Raw genomic sequence first — 16,615 nt, 5'->3', positions numbered from 1 at the left:
GAAATACTGGAAGTTTGTTTCTGCCCAATAAATTTTATTAAAGTTTGAAATAAATTATACATAGGTTAATATATTTTTTATCAATTTTTAAAATCTAATCTAAATAAAAACACAAACCAAAAGGAGGAAAAGAAATACTGGAAGTTATCTGAAGGCTCAAAGGAAATAGTGAGAACTGCAAATGCCAATTGACATCACTGGGATTCATTGAAATAAATGCAAGCTATAAATAAAGCAAAAAATGGCTCCTAGGAAGGTATCGAATGGGTAAATATGATAGACCCCAGAAATAGGAAGAAATTATGAGGAGTAGCAGTGGCAGAGCTTGAGAGAATGAGAGCTTGGAGAGTCTGGAATAATGGTCCATGTTAGTCAAATTTCAGACATGGGAGTAAAATGATGGCCCCTGGGGCTGCAGTGGCAGGCCTGGACTGGGTCTGGAATGGGGCCACTGGAATGGGGCCTGTTATTCCAGTCCTAGAGCCATCATTGGAGTTCCATGTCATAACAACACAATAACCCTGCTGGATCAGTCTCAGGGGCAGGGGAGAATTGCTGTCTCCCCCCCACTCAGCTTCTGCCCCCGGAACGCCCCAACTCTCACCAAACTCAGTAAGAGCCAGGGCATTCTGTACTAAACTCGGTAAGAGCTAGGGGGCAGGGAAGACAAGTGGCAACACCACGCTCCGGAATGGCCACCCTCTTGGCAGTGGCAGCAGTGGTGGGCTGGGCAGAGTGCCACCTCTTGCATTTCCGCTGCCTGGGGTGGGTGCTTCACCCTGTCTTATGGGCAGGCCAGCCCTGATCAGACCAAAGTCCATCTACTCTAGCACCTGGTTCTCACAACCTCACTCTCACTGGTTGTGCTTTCCAGCAACTGGTGTTTAGAGGCACATTGCCTTCAGTTAAGAGGTAGCACACAGCCATTGTGACTAGTAGCTACTGATAACTGTCCTTATCTGCCATTAGGCTGATGGGAGTTTTATTCAGAAACATCTGGAAGGTCAGAGGTTCCCCACCCTTGATGCAACATCTTGTCTTAAGAAGAGTCTGGAGAATTTGAAAACTTACCACATTTTGGTGATGTTCTGACTGGTACAAGTACAGTATAGCTATTGCCCAGTTATGGAGTTTTATCCTGGTAATACCCTTCATTGGGGCTATATCTAGGGCGATGTTCCATCCCTCAAGATAGTGAACACTGTCACAGAGGTACTTACTTCCCTCTAGAGGCGTTATGGGGAACAGTAACTCTGAGCAGATCTACTTGCGAGAGAGGGAGAAGGAGAGAGAGATGGGCCCTGCTATGTGAGCTGGGGTCCTCCTCCGTATGAATAATAGACATGTTGGCAAAAAAACGGACTACCCTTTCACACAGATCCACTTGCAGGCTCTTCCTCTCCTGCTAGCAGGGCAGGTTTTAATGAAGGGCTGCAACTGGCTGGGTGAAGCAATTCGTTTTTTTCATTGTAAGTTTTTTAAACTGTTTAAAATTATTGTAACCCACCCTGGGACCTTAGGGTGAAGGGTGGGTTAATAATAATAATAATAATAATAATAATAATAATAATAATAATAATAATACAGTGGTACCTCGGGTTACAGACGCTTCAGGTTACAGACTCCGCTAACCCAGAAATGGTACCTTGGGTTAAGAATTTTGCTTCAGGATGAGAACAGAAATTGTGTGGTGGCAGCGCAGCGGCAGCAGGAGGCCCCCTTAGCTAAAGTGGTACCTCAGGTTAAGAACAGTTTCAGGTTAAGAACGGACCTCCGGAACAAATTAAGTTCTTAACTCGAGGTACCACTGTAGTAGTAGTAGTAGTAGTAGTAGTAATAATAGGTTGGCTGAAGTGCAGACTGGAATTACTGATTATTAGTTAAGCTTTGAAGTTCCAGTACTTTGGCCACCTCATGAGAAGAGAAGACTCCCTGGAAAAGACCCTGATGTTGGGAAAGATTGAGGGCACAAGGAGAAGGGGACGACAGAGGACGAGATGGTTGGACAGTGTGCTTGATTGAATCTGCTAACATGAGTTTGACCAAACTGCGGGAGGCAGTGGAGGACAGGAGTGCCTGGTGTGTTCTGGTCCATGGGGTCACAAAGAGTCGGACACAACTAAACGACTAAACAACAACAACAAAGTTAAGCTTTGACCATTGGCCCTTTGGGGAAAGCCCATCACTCTGTGAGGAAAGGGCTGTAGTTGAGTGGAAGAACATCTGCTTGGCATGCAGAAGGATCCAGGTTCAATCCCCGATATCTCCAGAAAGTGCCCCGAGAGACCCTACCTGAAACCCTGTAAAATTGCAGCTAGTCATTATAGATGATACTGACCTAGATGGACCGATGTGTTGGAGATTCATTCCCCGTGTCTACTGCTACACAATGGTCTGACTCAGTACAAGGCACTTTCCTATGCAACTCAGTGCACTTGTATGTTCTCTTCCTATGGTCCTTCGCCAGTTGTGCATTTTGGTTGCCTCAGTTTCTAGTCCTGCTTCTAACCATGGAAACTTAGCTTTCATTCAAAATATACTGAACCATGACTCCATCAATGAGTGCATTCATTTGTTCCATCAGATGCAGACATCATTTTCATTTATCCACCGTACTCCAAAAGTCATAGAACAAATTCCACCTTAGAAAGAAAGTTAATTACATTTGCTTTGTTGTATTTGCAAGGGCAATTTCCAATGGTAACGCTTTTTAGATTATGCCTTTGAGTTTTCAGGTGACTTGTGGATGAGCACATTTTCACCAGTAATAATTTATATAAAAGATTGTTTTACTCATCACTTTAACTCATTGATTTCTTTAACCTCTAGCAATCTGGTAGACTAATGCTTTATTATGTGCTTCTAGATGTATTTATTTACACCCCACATTTTTTCACCATTGCCAAAGGCTAATATAATCAACATTTAATTGAAAATATATGCCGTAAGTCCATACTTAGCTGGGACTCAATGGGGCTGAGTTTGGAGTAGATAAAGTACAGGAATGCAATGTGAAACAGCTAAAATATGAAGGGTATACAATCCATTTAGAAGGTTTCTTATGCAAAGCCCTATTTAAATGGGGGATTGCACATTTGGAATAACTGTGTGTAGTTATACACACTTAAGTCCCATTAAAAAAAATATGGGTATGGCTAGGAGAGAACCCAGTCTGAAATTCTGGAGAGCCTTAGCCTGATTATGCAGACAGTACTGAGCTAGATGGACCACTGGTCTAACTCAATATAAGGTAGATTCCTATATTACAAATACATAATATAAATACTTATCTACAACTCACCTACACCACAAAATATTTATTATTATTATTATTATTATTATTATTATTATTATTATACCACCCTATACCTGGGGGTCTCAGGGCGGTTCACCCAATAGCCCCCCCTCCGTAATTCCTTGCAGGCAGGTTCCAGGTATTGCATATTAAAACAGCTTTATCTCAAACTGTAGGTTAGACCTACTTAAGGGGGCACTTTTATTTTTCATTTCTTAAAGGTTTGTAAGCAGTCAAGGCTCAAGGTTTCTCCCTGCTCCCCCCAAATTAATTGCAATCCGAAGGACTTTGCTAAAAGCAGACATAAATCTACAGGAGCATGACTGCTGCATCCCAGTTTCCTTCAACTGGACAAAATGAAGAACTTCTTCACACACAGCACATTGTTAAACTATGGAATTTGCTCCCATGAGAGGTAGTGATAGCCACCAACTTGGATTACTTTGAAAGAGGATTAGACAAATTAATGGAGGTAATCAATGCCTACTCACCATGACGGATGTGTTCTACGAGTATCAGAGGTCTCAAAACCTTTGAAAGCCAGTTGCTGGGAATCACATGCGAGGAGAGTGCTGTTATACTTAGGCCCTGCTAAATGGTTTTTGTTTAGCCACTTTGAGAACAGGATGCTGCCATAGATGGGTCATTGGTCTAAATTGGCAGGCTCTTCCCATGTTGTGGAGATGAAGTGGCAAAGAGAGGAATATGGGATGAAACCGAGAACAGTTCAAGGATGGGGATGAAATTATGTTGGAGGTACCGTATATAAGAGTGAAATGGAGCCAGGAGACACCATGCATTAGATGTAAAAGTCAGATGTGTATAGCAACGAGAATGAGATTTACTATGGTCTAGTTAGTTTTAAGCACAAGGGTTGGGGGCAAGCATGGTTTTAAATTAGGATAGACATTGCGCTCAGATCCTGCTTGAGGGCTTCTCATAGGCATCTGGTCACTCACTGTGAGAACAGGATGTTGGACTTGGTGGGCCACAGCCCAGATCCAGCAGGCTCTTATTATGTACTTATTGCATTAAATAAACAATATAATATTTTCCAGTAATCTTGCAGGGTTCTTAATGAACCAGTGCAGACAAAGAACTAGAGTGATTGTTGAAAGCCTCTAGCATAGAAGTAAGCACTGCAAACTATGGCAGTCCTAAAATTGAGAGGAAGAATTGTTCTGCAAATCAGTTTTAAACCTACGCAGACATGCTCAAGTTCTCTCATCCAAGCTCCTCAAGAGAACATAATAGAAATAGAAAACATCTAGAGAATAGAAAAATGAATGAAAGTCTTAGGTCATCTTTATATGCTAAGAGGCTGAAAAGATGCAAACTATTTAATTCAGAAGGGACATCAATAAGAGCAGGCATTGCAGATAATAAATGAATAGCACTGAAAAGACAAATTGAGTTCTTTTCCTTCGTTTAACCTTTGCATTAATCAAGAGCATAAGGCACATTCAAAACCAACAATGTGCAAAGTAATAAAAGGAAGTTTTAATGGTGTATTTTATAGTTAACCTGTGGGTTGAATTGGGATATGACATTTCAGGGGAAAGTGTTAGTACAGTATATTGCAGAACTGCTAAAACAAGTTACAGGGGGGAAAATAACTTGGAACCTTGTATTTTAAAACAAACATAGAGAATGCTGCCTGCACAGGGAGAAACCTCATTCTATGGACAATAGCCATATTCACAATAAAGATGTTGCATAAGGTAAGCATTGGTACATTTCAGTTTAAGCTCTCCTTGGTTCTTTGATGATAAACCTATCTGGCAATTTCCCTTCTGCTGTAGAAATCCACTTTGGGACAGTTACATTGTCCTTCATAGTAGATCAGTGTCTTTTGGGTCACCCCTAAAACCTGTTGTATTCAGTGTGATTAGTTAAACTTAGGACTGTAACCTTAGTATTTGTGCTCATGGGCCCAAAAAGATTGGTGAGACCTGGTGCATAACTTTGACTATTCTTCTGGGTCAAACTTTGCTTTGCGCTTATAGTCACATGAGTTGTGTTCTGGCCTTATTGTCAGCTCACATCTCATGGGACTGAAATAAAAAAATAGTCCAGTTGCACCTTAGAGACCAACTAAGTTTGTTCTGGGTATAAGCTTTTGTGTGCATGCACACTTCTTCAGATAAACACAAACTTAGTCTAAGGTGCTACTAGACTATTTTTTTATTTTTTTTATTTCGACTGTGTCAGACCAACACGGCTACCTACCTGAATCTAATATCATGGGACTCTTCATTCTCTGCTATGTTCCTCTCAAGTAAAATGCTCTGTCTTGGCTTCCACTTGCCTACTGAATACAGGATCCTTGGCTGAGTCACGTCTCCACAGCATATATTTGTGACTTCAGCTTGTTTGTAGCACAAGGTATGGGACAGGGCAAACCTAATGCCTATGCTATGCTGGATGAGTCTTTCAGGCTGAGATATACTGTCCAGCAAATCTGAAGCTTATTTGACATTTTCTTGCTCTTTGTTTTCAGGCGAATGCCATTTAAGAATAGTAGAGCATGTGGCAGAATCTGTTTCCTGTTTTGTAGGCTCAACAAAAAAAGAGAGAAAGAAAGAAATTTTACCAATTGGCTTTGAGTTCAGGACAAACCTCTCCATCCTTTGATATTAATGAATCTGTATCACAAAAGAACAGCTAGCAAAAGTGTGCTCTGAATACAGGGCTTTATGATACGCACCCACTGGGATATTCTCCTGCTCTCTTCCTCCTTTCCCTCATTGTTAAATGCATGTGTGGCATTAGTGGGGAAATCCACCTGGAACACTTCAGTGCCCAAAGTTTACAAAAAAAATAATCTCATATCCAGCATAATCATTTAAAAATTCATTGTGCACCAATGTGTCTATTGGGATATAAACAACCTATCCTGCAGTATCTTAATTTTCAATGGCTTCTTGTGAAAACCAAAGAAAGAAACATGCTTACAAGAGAATATCTGGCTGCTTTGTGACATCAGAATGGAATCTGGTGATAAAGCACATGTTTGAAGAAGGCAAGGTGGTTGTAACAGAAGAAAAACCAAATGAAACAAAGTCATCTGCCACCAGAAGAAAACGAGTTGCTGTCTTCTCTTAATGCTGAACCAGCTTCATCAGCGTCAATCAACAGGTTTTTCTCTAAAGGTAAATATAAAGTGTTCTGTGAAATATAGCATTCTGCAAACTAGAAACCTTATGGGAAATGTGTTTTCTGCTGGGTGTACTCTCAATAAGGAATCATAGTGAAACTTAGGTACCGGTATTTATCTGACAAGTGCACCTGTATTATGTGTTTTCAAATGCCTGTTTGATGGAGCCACACACCTTACATTTTTAGGCATAAACTTGAAATCCCTGGGCATCTTTGATCTACTATTTTAAAGGTGTAGAAAAGCCCTAGGAACACAGGAAGCTGCCTTATACTAAGTCAGACCATTGGTTAATTTAGCCCAGTACTGTCTACACTGACGAGCAGTGACTCTTGAGAATTTTAGGCAAGAGTCTCTTCTCAGGCCAGTGATGCTGGAAATTGTGTGACTAGAAAAAGTACTCTACTGCATCTCAGAAAATGTGCAATCTGTATGAACATTTAGAACAGTGGGAGTGTCTAGAGATTTCTGATTTGGGAGACAAATGCTTGCATGCTCTCCTTCCCAAAATAATTTAATCTTCCTCTTTTGATATCTCCTTTGGTAATATCTATTTAACTTAACACTTGTCAATCTGATTACACCTCTAGTACAGTGTATGACCTTTATGCTATTATTTTTGCTTTATTTTGGATTCTTCTTCCATGTTCTGTTGTAGTGATTTTTTTCCAAAACAGAAAATTTTGTGCTTCTTCCCATTTTGCACTCATCTCTTTGATTCTTTCAGTCATACTTCATACTCTTCTATTGTTTCTGGTCTAATTTTCTGCTCAGTCTTGATCTTTTCATAGGTAAGGTGTTGCAGCGGGTGATGGCATCTCGGCTGCAGAAAACTGAATTTATTACCTACTTCAATCTGGCTACCAGTCTGGTATGCTCATAACACTTACCGGTATCCCAAGAAGGGTGTAGACTAAGTACACACTTTACATGGCTTCTTCGCCCAAATACTAATGGGAACTGTAGTTTATTTCTCATGGAATTACAATTCCCACTACTGTTAACAAACTATAATTCTTAGGATTCTTTACTAGAAGTCATGTGCTTTTAAATGTGCCTAAATTGTATGGTGTGTAGGCAGCCCTAGACCAGGTCAGATGACACCTAACAAGTTGAAACAATCCAGGCAGTATGGTGGTTCCTTCTGGCAGCAGGAAGTGTTCCAATCTGGATGACTGGTGTTGGGAGGGGTTGCACACCTTCCGAAAATGCAGGATCACAGCTTGAGGATGCTCTGGACCTGGCCTTTGTACATTATTTAGTTCAAAGACAGGCAGAGTTTAGCTGCCTTGGATCTACTCAGTTAGATCCAAACTCCAAGATCTAGCAACCTGGGCCAGGCACAAAAGATACATAGTGTAATTGGTTTTCAGTACCAGAAGTGAACTCAGCTCTGTCAGTTCACCCCAAAATAAAAGCCTGGTTAACCCTCTTCATTTCAGCAACGATTTAGGAGGAAAAAACACACACACAGTTTTGTCATTGGTAACCTAGCAGTTTGAAAGCATGTCAAAGTGCAAGTAGATAAATAGGCACCACTCCGGCGGGAAGGTAAACGCCGTTTCCGCGTGCTGCTCTGGTTCTCCAGAAGCGGCTTTGTCATGCTGGCCACATGACCCGGAAACTGTCTACAGACAGTAAAGCGAGATGAGCGCCGCAACCCCAGAGTCATTCGCGACTGGACTTAACAGTCAGGGGGGGTCCCTTTACCTTTAACCTTAAACAACCTATTGCAAATCAGCCAGAGATCTACCAGTAGATCCCAATCTACCTTCTGCCCAGCCGTCATTTAGCACATGGTAGGTTGGGCTTAGACTTTACGCATTCAGGTGAGCGTTACATGCAGCTGTGGAGCCAGTGCCCATCTCTTTCCTCCGCATCTCTTTGCTAAGGCAGAAGCACTTTTAAAGCGGAATAACGTTGCACTTGGTTTCCCAGCGCCTGAACATTTTCATCTAGCTTCTGATAAATTTTCAACTGCGGTGACTCTTGATAACTTCTTCAGCAGCTGCTCTTCCAGCTCCCGTTTTCTATTTCAAAATTATTTCCTCGACAGCAGTAAGGGCAAGCAAGCTGTAAATAGCGCGCCTTCATCGGCTCCCTCAAACACGCAGCGAGCGGCCTACCGACGAGAGATGCAGAGATGCGCTTAATGGGGACAGGAGACAGCAACTCCCAACGTGCCTTGCGAGAGGAGGGAGCTTGGCTGGGCTCGGCGGCGCACGCGCAGGTAGCCCGGACTACATTTCCCTGTCGCCAGAGCGCGCGCCGTTTCCCCACCCCTCCGGCGTGCGTGCGTGCGAGCGAGCCGATGAGCGCGTGGGAGAAGGGAGGGGGGTGACGGAGCTCTAGCGCGGTGACGAGCAAAGTGTGTGCCCGCCATAGTGATAGCAGCCGCCGGGCCGCGGTGCGTGGGGGGCCGGGAGGAGGCCGAGAGGGGCAGCAGAGACGCCGGACAGGTACGGCGCGCGGGGGGCCGGGCAGAGGGGGGAAAAGGCAGGCCGGCAAGCCGAGGCCGGTGACAGGCGCAGGCCGGGGTGGGGGCCGCATCGGCAGCCCGCCTGGGCGGACGGCGCGGAGGCTGCTTCCTAGCCCCGGCAGCGAGGCTCCCATGTGTTCCTGGCTCCCTCTCGCCGGTGCCCAGGACCGGGAGGTGGGGAGGGAGGCGGGCGGGCGGCTCGGGCCCTTCTCCGCGTTGCCCTCCCGGGCCAGGAGCTGAAGGAGAGAAGACGGCGCTGGCTCTCGCCTTATCTCCCCGTGTAAAGAAGGGAAGGGAGTTTGAGGGGATTGTGTGCGAGGGGGAAGTGCCCATATGGAGGATACGTAGTGATATACCTAAGCTATTGGTTGCGGTCCTGGGCATGTTTCCCGTAAGCCACGGTGCGACCGAGTTCCGAGTCAACGCGCGCAGGGCTGCCCTGTTAGGCGAGCAACTCACTTTTCTCTCGTCTCCACGCGGATCGCCCTGCATCTTTCGGCTTCTCCCCTCCCCCTCTCCCCAAAAGTGCTGGAGGCGGAGAAGAGGGGGGAGGGCGATGGTGGGGAGGAGGGGGGTCAAAGACCAACATTTTTTTGCAAAGTAGAGGGTAGTTTCTTCCTCTGTCCCCCTTCCCTTCCTCGTTTGTTTGTCCGGCTTCTGGTCCTTGCTGATCCTGCCAGCGCGAGCTTACCTTTTCTGTTTTGTTCTCAACCCGCTTTTTCTCCTCCTCCTCTTTGGCCCCCAGCTGTCACCTCTCAGGGTGGGGGAGGGACGCTGGCGCCGTGGCAGCTTTTATATAAACTCTCGGGGGAGGTTTTGTCTGCCCGAAGCTTATTCTCTTCCCCGCATGTGAACCACCTTTCTCTTTGCGACACCAATTGTAGGGCTTAGTTTGAGTTGGGAGGTAGCAGTTAGGAAACTGTTTTCGATGCCAGGATTCAGCTCTGCGAAGTTGTTCTGTCTTTGTGCGTGTGAATAATTCTTTTCCCCAGACCAGTGGGAAGCTACTACCAACCCGGCTTCATACACGTTGCAGTGGGGAAGAAATTTTAGATTGGCTTGAGTTGTAGTATCTTTAATTTTAGAACTTAGCCGCAGATATTGAATAATACAAGGACCACCTGTGATGCTTCTCTCTTGGAATACAGTACTGTATACTATTTACTGATACACCTGCCCTTATGGGCATTGTGTGTGTGGCAGGGTGACAGTGGCTTGCATATTACAGGGACCTCTGAGGGAGTGGAAATCTACCTTGAAGCCCCTGCATTTGGTTTCTTATATTGGTAGAAGCCAGGCCATCCAGTATCAGGTGTTGCGGGCAGTGTTAGAAACTCAGATATATAAGTAAATTGCCAAATGGCGCCTTAAACCTAGGTTACAGTCACCACAATGGTACGTCTAGGTGTTACCCCCTCCAGCAGAGTTGTTATTGTTATTAATATTATTTTCATTCTATACTGCTTTATATTTTAAAGAAAAAAATCTCCAAGCTGTTTACAACACATTAAAACATCAAATAAGACAATACAGAATAAAACAAATTTAAGCTTCAAGTATAATATTTCAGATCCTTCTCTAAGTAACATTTTACTTGTCCCAGATTTATTTACCTACTTATTTTATATAGCTGTACCACAGCAGAAATACTCTAGGAAGATAGTGTTGTGTATTGGTGGTTAGAGTGTCAGTAGGACCTGGAAGATCAAGGTTCAAATCCCCACTCAGTTATGAAGCTCACTGGGTGACCAGTCTCTTAACCTACCTCACAGCGTTGTTGTAGGGATTAACTGGGGAGGGGGAAGCACTCCCTGGAGAAAAAGGTAGGATATACAGTAAAGGCAGTAAATAAACTCTTCTGCTTAAGATAGTTGGAGGGGCCAGCCAGATGGAGATGTTTAGTCACCAACCTGGCATCCAGAGATTTGAGCGTGGTCGCAATTCGACCTGTGCTAGTTGCAAAATGCTCCTGGGGAACACTGGTTGTGGGCAGGGAAGTGGGTAGATCTGGCATTGGTCTCCTGTAGTGGGGATATGTGTCTTCCCTTGTAACTACATCCTGAAGCACAACTCTCTTTCTTTGTTCCATGAAGCTCAATGTAAACTGTTAAAACTTCCCCAATAAGCCTTATCTGCATAGCCCCACCTAAACACCTGTCAGGTTTGCATAGGGAAAGGGTAATCAGACATGCATCTTCTCCACTCTCCCATTCCATCCATGCCCATGGTGGCTGGGTCATACAGTGTCAGGGGTGGGTGGCAAGATTTGACTTGATCACAACATAATACTGCTCAGGCCTTTACATTTCCCCATGTAAACACATGATAATCATTCAGTATATAATGATTAATAATAATAATAACAGCTGCTGGAGGGCAGGAGCGCATCAGATTAGGATTACTGTGGCCGGTGAGAGGGGTTAATGCTTGCCCCTATTTTTAACAACTTGTCTGCTGAAGCTACAGTGGTACCTCTGGTTATGTACTTAATTCGTTCTGGAGGTCTGTTCTTAACCTGAAGCACCACTTTAGCTAATGGGACCTCCCACTGCCGCTGCACCGCCAGAGCACAATTTCTCTTCTTATCCTGAAGCAAAATTCTTAACCCGAAGCGTTATTTCTGGGTTAGCGGAGTACGTAACCTGAAGCGTATGTAACCTGAGGTATCACTGTATTTGCTCTACAGTGGTACCCTTGGTTTACAGACGCTTCAGGTTACAGACTCCACTAACCCAGAAATAGTACCTCGGGTTAAGAACTTTGCTTCAGGATGAGAACAGAAATCGTGCTCTGGCGGCACAGCGGCAGCGGGAGGCCCCATTAGCTAAAGTGGTGCTTCAGGTTAAGAACAGTTTCAGGTTAAGAACGGACCTCCAGGCCGAATTAAGTTCTTAACCCAAGGTACCACTGTACAGAGGGAAACCATAGGTAGTATTGGGTACGTTTTCCCTCAAAGTAGGAAAATAGCAGGTTTATATGTGTGATTTTAGTTGGTGAAATGATGATGGTGGTGATTTTGGGGCAGGGCAGGGGCTAGACCTGATCTGGTCCTGTCTCAGTTTGCTCCTTCCTTATCAGCTGCTATTAATTACAGAATATACTGATCACATACCTATTCTTATTTGGCCTTCCATGGTAATTGTATTTCTGATATACGGTACAAAATACTTTATTTTTGGACCTTCACACTAATCTTGCAAAGTAGATTACTGTAAAAGTTGTTTTTATTCTAAATAAGGAACTGAGGTTGAACAATAGTTATATTGATAATCAACCAAGTTTTACCAAGAGAAGACCTGCTGAAATTAACGGGCCTAGTGTAGTCATGTTCATTAATTTCCATTGGTATGCTCTGAGTAAAACTTAGCTGAATCCCATCCATATAGTATATTATCACCTAGTGAATCCATGGTGAAGATTTGACCCAGGTCTTGTTGGCCACTCTCCCAGGTTGCCACTGAACCATACAGGTGTGGCTAATCTTTCTTTCTTTCTTTTTTCTTTGGCCAGAGGACAGCATTTCGCCATTGCTGATTTTTTTGGGAGCCACAAGCCAAAAGTGGTTGGGGATTTAGGTTTTTTGAAAAAAGATTATGACAATAATTGTGGATTAAATGAAATGGCTGTAAGGTATGGTTGAGGGAAAGGAATGGCTATAAGTATTTATTCCAAGGTCGGGAAGGAGGGCAGAAACATTCTGCTGTTGGCAAGGCAAAGCTGCTAACAGCAAAAGCAATGTAAGGAAGTTAATACATTAGCAGGATTTTTTTTTTTAAACCCCACTTGTAATGTTATGGAGAATGTTTAAATAAAGAAGTAATTAGAGATAGACTTTTTGTTGACATGCACAAATGAAAATAACACAAAGGAACCAGGGGAGGGAGTCGAGGGATTCGATGAATCCCAAAATATGGATTAATATTAAGAGTGAATATAGATTTTTTTTCTTTTTCAGTGTAATGATTGTTTATTAAGAAAATCAATAAAAACTTTTTTATTTAAAAAAGCTGCTAACAGTCATTTATTCTCTCTTTTACATGCACACACATATGCACTCACAGGTGTATGTAGGCACATACTTGCATTTGCATATGTAACACACAGAGAGGCAGACTTAGTTGAAGTTGTGTTCCTTTGGCTTTCTGTATGGGAAAGATGAGCAGGTGGCGCTGTAGTCTAAACCACAGAGCCTGGGGCTTGCTGATCAGAAGGTTGGCGGTTCGAATCCCTGCGACGGGTTGAGCTCCCATTGCTTGGTCCCAGCTCCTGTCAACCTAGCAGTTCGAAAGCACGTCAAAGTGCAAGTAGATAAATTGATACCGCTCTAGCGGGATGGTAAATGGCGTTTCTGTGCGCTGCTCTGGTTCGCCAGAAGCGGCTTAGTCATGCTGGCCACATGACCCAGAAGCTGTCTGCGGACAAACGCCGGCTCCCTCGGCCTAAAGAGCGAGATTAGCGCGCAACCCCAGGTCATCTGTGACTGGAGCTAACGGTCAGGGGTACCTTTACCTCAGGGGTCAGCAACCTTTTTCAGCCGTGGCTGGGCTGGCCCACCGTCCCTCAGGCCACGTTGTGGGCCGGACTATATTTTGAAAAAAATAATGAACGAATTCCTATGCCCCACAAATAACCCAGAGATGCATTTTAAATAAAAGCACACATTCTACTCATGTAAAAACACCAGGCAGACCCCACAAATAACCCAGAGATGCATTTTAAATAAAAGGACACATTCTACTCATGTAAAAACACGCTGATTCCCGCACCATCCGTGGGCCGGATTGAGAAGGCGATTGGGCCGCATCCGGCCCATGGGCCTTAGGTTGCCTACCCCTGGTTTACCTTTACTTTTTATGGGAAAGATGAAGGAAGCCTTTGGGAACAACCAATGTTAGAAATTAGCCAGGTACCAGACACGTGTCCAAATGCAACCACATGGAGATCTCTGGATGCCAGGTTTGCAACTAGGGAAAGCAAGAAGTCACTTAGAGAAGTATAGAAACGAAATGAATAATAATAATCTCCGGGGGGGGGGGGGGAGGAAATGGTGCCTAAATAATTCATTGTGGCAACTGTAACCTAGGTTTAAAGCGCCATTCAGTGATTAGATTATATAGCTGAGTTTCTAACACTGGAAACAGCTGCCTCACAGCACCCCTGTCTGGTTCCTTTGCCCTGTGCCTTGTTTCAAGGCACTCAGTAAGACTTCTCTTATTCCCACTGTAACTATCCTGGTGATAATTGCCAGCTCTTAGGTAAGTGGCAATTCCATTGGAAACTGCACAAGTAGCCCCATAGAATGCTTTCAAGCAAAACTGTTTTTTTAGAAAAGGAAGATTCAACTTCTTCATTGCTTAAAATAATAACTTATTTAGTGTGGGGATGCTTGCAATTTCATCTAATCAGGTCACGTTGTTGTTCAGTCGTGTTCGACTCTTCGTGACCCCATGGACCAGAGCATGCCAGGCATGCCTATCCTTCACTGCCTCTCGCAATTTGGCCAAACTCATGTTAGTAGCTTCGAGAACACTGTCCAACCATCTCATCCTCTGTCGTCCCCTTCTCCTTGTGCCCTCCCATCTGGTCACATAAAGGTCGTCCCCTTCTCCTTGTGCCCTCCATCAGGTCACATAAATGGACCTAAACACCTCCCACTCATTGCAGTGTATACAGTGGTACCTCGGTTTAAGAACTTAATTCGTTCCGGAGGTCCGTTCTTAACCTGAAACTGTTCTTAACCTGAAGCACCACTTTAGCTAATGGGACCTCCCGCTGCTGCTGCGCCACCAGAGCACGATTTCTGTTCTTATCCTGAAGCAAAGTTCTTAATCTGAAGCATTATTTCTGGGTTAGCAGAGTATGTAACCTGAAGCGTATGTAACCCGAGGTACCACTGTAGTGTTAAATGTACAAACATTGGTGTTTCTCCTGTAGCTGTGAACATCAGCTGTGACTATACTTCATTTGATATTGGAAAACTTGCTGGACTAGAGAGTTTACAGATTAACAAAAGGCACCTGTTACCTGTATAATACTTTGGACAAAACATTGCCTTGGCATGGGATTAATACTTTGATCTCAGGGGTGAGTGGATATGTGTGTGTGCGTTGATTATTGTTGTGTGCTGCTTTTGAGCTCACATTCCCTTGCCACGCTTATTTTTTACAGCTGTATTTGAAGCTAGTCTGTAAAATTGCATGATATTATAATGCAAACTATGTAACAAAATAAATAATTGGTCAAGTATATGGATTGATCCTGTTGTCATTTGCCCTTCCTGTTTTTAGAAAGCAACTTGCTTAGCCCAGGGGTTGCAGGGGGAATGAATTGGCAGAACACAGAAGCAAATACTATAGTGTGCCTTGCACTGTTCAGTGTTCAAAATCTTTCAAATTAAGATTCTTGTCTTCCCTCCTCCCTGGTCTTTACCTAAATGACTCATCAGATATCTAGATATTTATGAGTCTTGGGTTGTGTATACTTACTGCTACTTTCTGATGTATTGCCAATATATTCACAGCTGTCTTCTGATTTTGCACGTAGAATAATGTCTGATAAAGTAGGAAAAGGGATCTGTTTTTCGATGGGAAAAGCTCTAAAAAGTGCAGATTGCCTTTCAGGAAACAGTATATCAGTGAAATAGAAAGCTATGCATTGAGTGTGGTTTATCCACCACTGTGGACTCAAGGCTCACGGAGAATGTATAGGATATGCTTAAATTTCCCAGTATAAATAAGAACAGCACAGTGACGATGTTACTGTTAAGCAGAAGGCAAAGTAAGTAAGACTGATAATCACCTGAAAATAACAACCAAAAGTGAGCCAAATAAATTTGGTGTGTGCTGGAGAGCAATGAGGAATTCTACTGAATATCTTCAAGTACACCAAAGCAAGTATACTTACAAAATATGAAAAGTCCAGGGAGTTTGAAAACAGGAAGAGAACAGTCCTAAAAGTAGGATCCAAGATTATTTACTCCATTGAACAGTGTAGTTTCATAGGTTTGGGAAAGTGGCCAGTTGACTTTGCCATCTGCCAGATGAATACATGTTGTATGTGATCACAGCTGAATACTGTTGGATTCTTCAGCAGACTAGGAAAATATTACTGAATCTGTCCTGATTTTAGACAGTTGTGTGCCTCATATTATGGATAGAATCCAACACTGCATGTAGACTTCCAGTCATGCAATGAAAATTCACCTTCTCTCATCCCAAGCACACTTTAAATCTGCCCACTGCACTTCATGTGTGTGAGGAGTCAGCAGGGTTCTAGTTGAAGAGTCTGCACAGATTTGTTTGGAAGAGGGTGATTCTTAAGGTATCTTGATACAATACATTTTTAAAGCCCCAGGGGTCAACAGTCTGTGGATCATAGTCTAAAACCCTTGGTTTAATTTCATGTATTTGGTGGTGGTGAGGAGAAGCAGAAATGGACAGAGCAATGGAAGGAAAAGCAGGGTATTAGTTAGACTTCTAGGAAGTCTGATGTGTTCCTCCTCCAGCAACCTGCTCTGTGGATTGGAGAGTAGGGGTGGAAGAATGAAAAAGTATGGATGTAGTGAGCATGAATGACTTGCTGGGTCTGATTTTCCAGGAAGGGACAGCTGGCATAAAGTGCTTGATCAAGAAGCACACTCAAGCTATCTCTGAGCCCAGTTTTGGCCGGGGAGGGTGGGATGCAA

The 16,615-nt window shown here is 43.6% G+C and overlaps 1 protein-coding gene across 5 annotated transcripts in view; it reads left to right on the top strand.

Annotated features, from left to right (window-relative positions):
* Positions 1–6,338: 6,338 nt before the first annotated feature.
* Positions 6,339–16,615, top strand: part of DCAF1 (DDB1 and CUL4 associated factor 1) — a 57,553-nt gene continuing 47,276 nt past the window's right edge. For 4 of the 5 annotated variants that reach the window (XM_033140633.1, XM_033140632.1, XM_033140631.1 and 1 more), the window contains exon 1: positions 8,775–8,911. The gene's annotated coding sequence lies outside the window, so the exon portion shown is untranslated. Of the gene's footprint in view, positions 6,448–8,774; positions 8,912–16,615 lie in introns of those variants that run through there. The other variant, XM_033140630.1, reaches the window with a different exon arrangement.

This window comes from Lacerta agilis, chromosome 2 (genome assembly GCF_009819535.1).
Source record: "Lacerta agilis isolate rLacAgi1 chromosome 2, rLacAgi1.pri, whole genome shotgun sequence".
NCBI lineage: Eukaryota > Metazoa > Chordata > Lepidosauria > Squamata > Lacertidae > Lacerta > Lacerta agilis.
The sequence above is the reverse complement of the archived record's forward strand: the minus strand, read 5'-3'. Positions and strand labels throughout refer to the sequence as shown.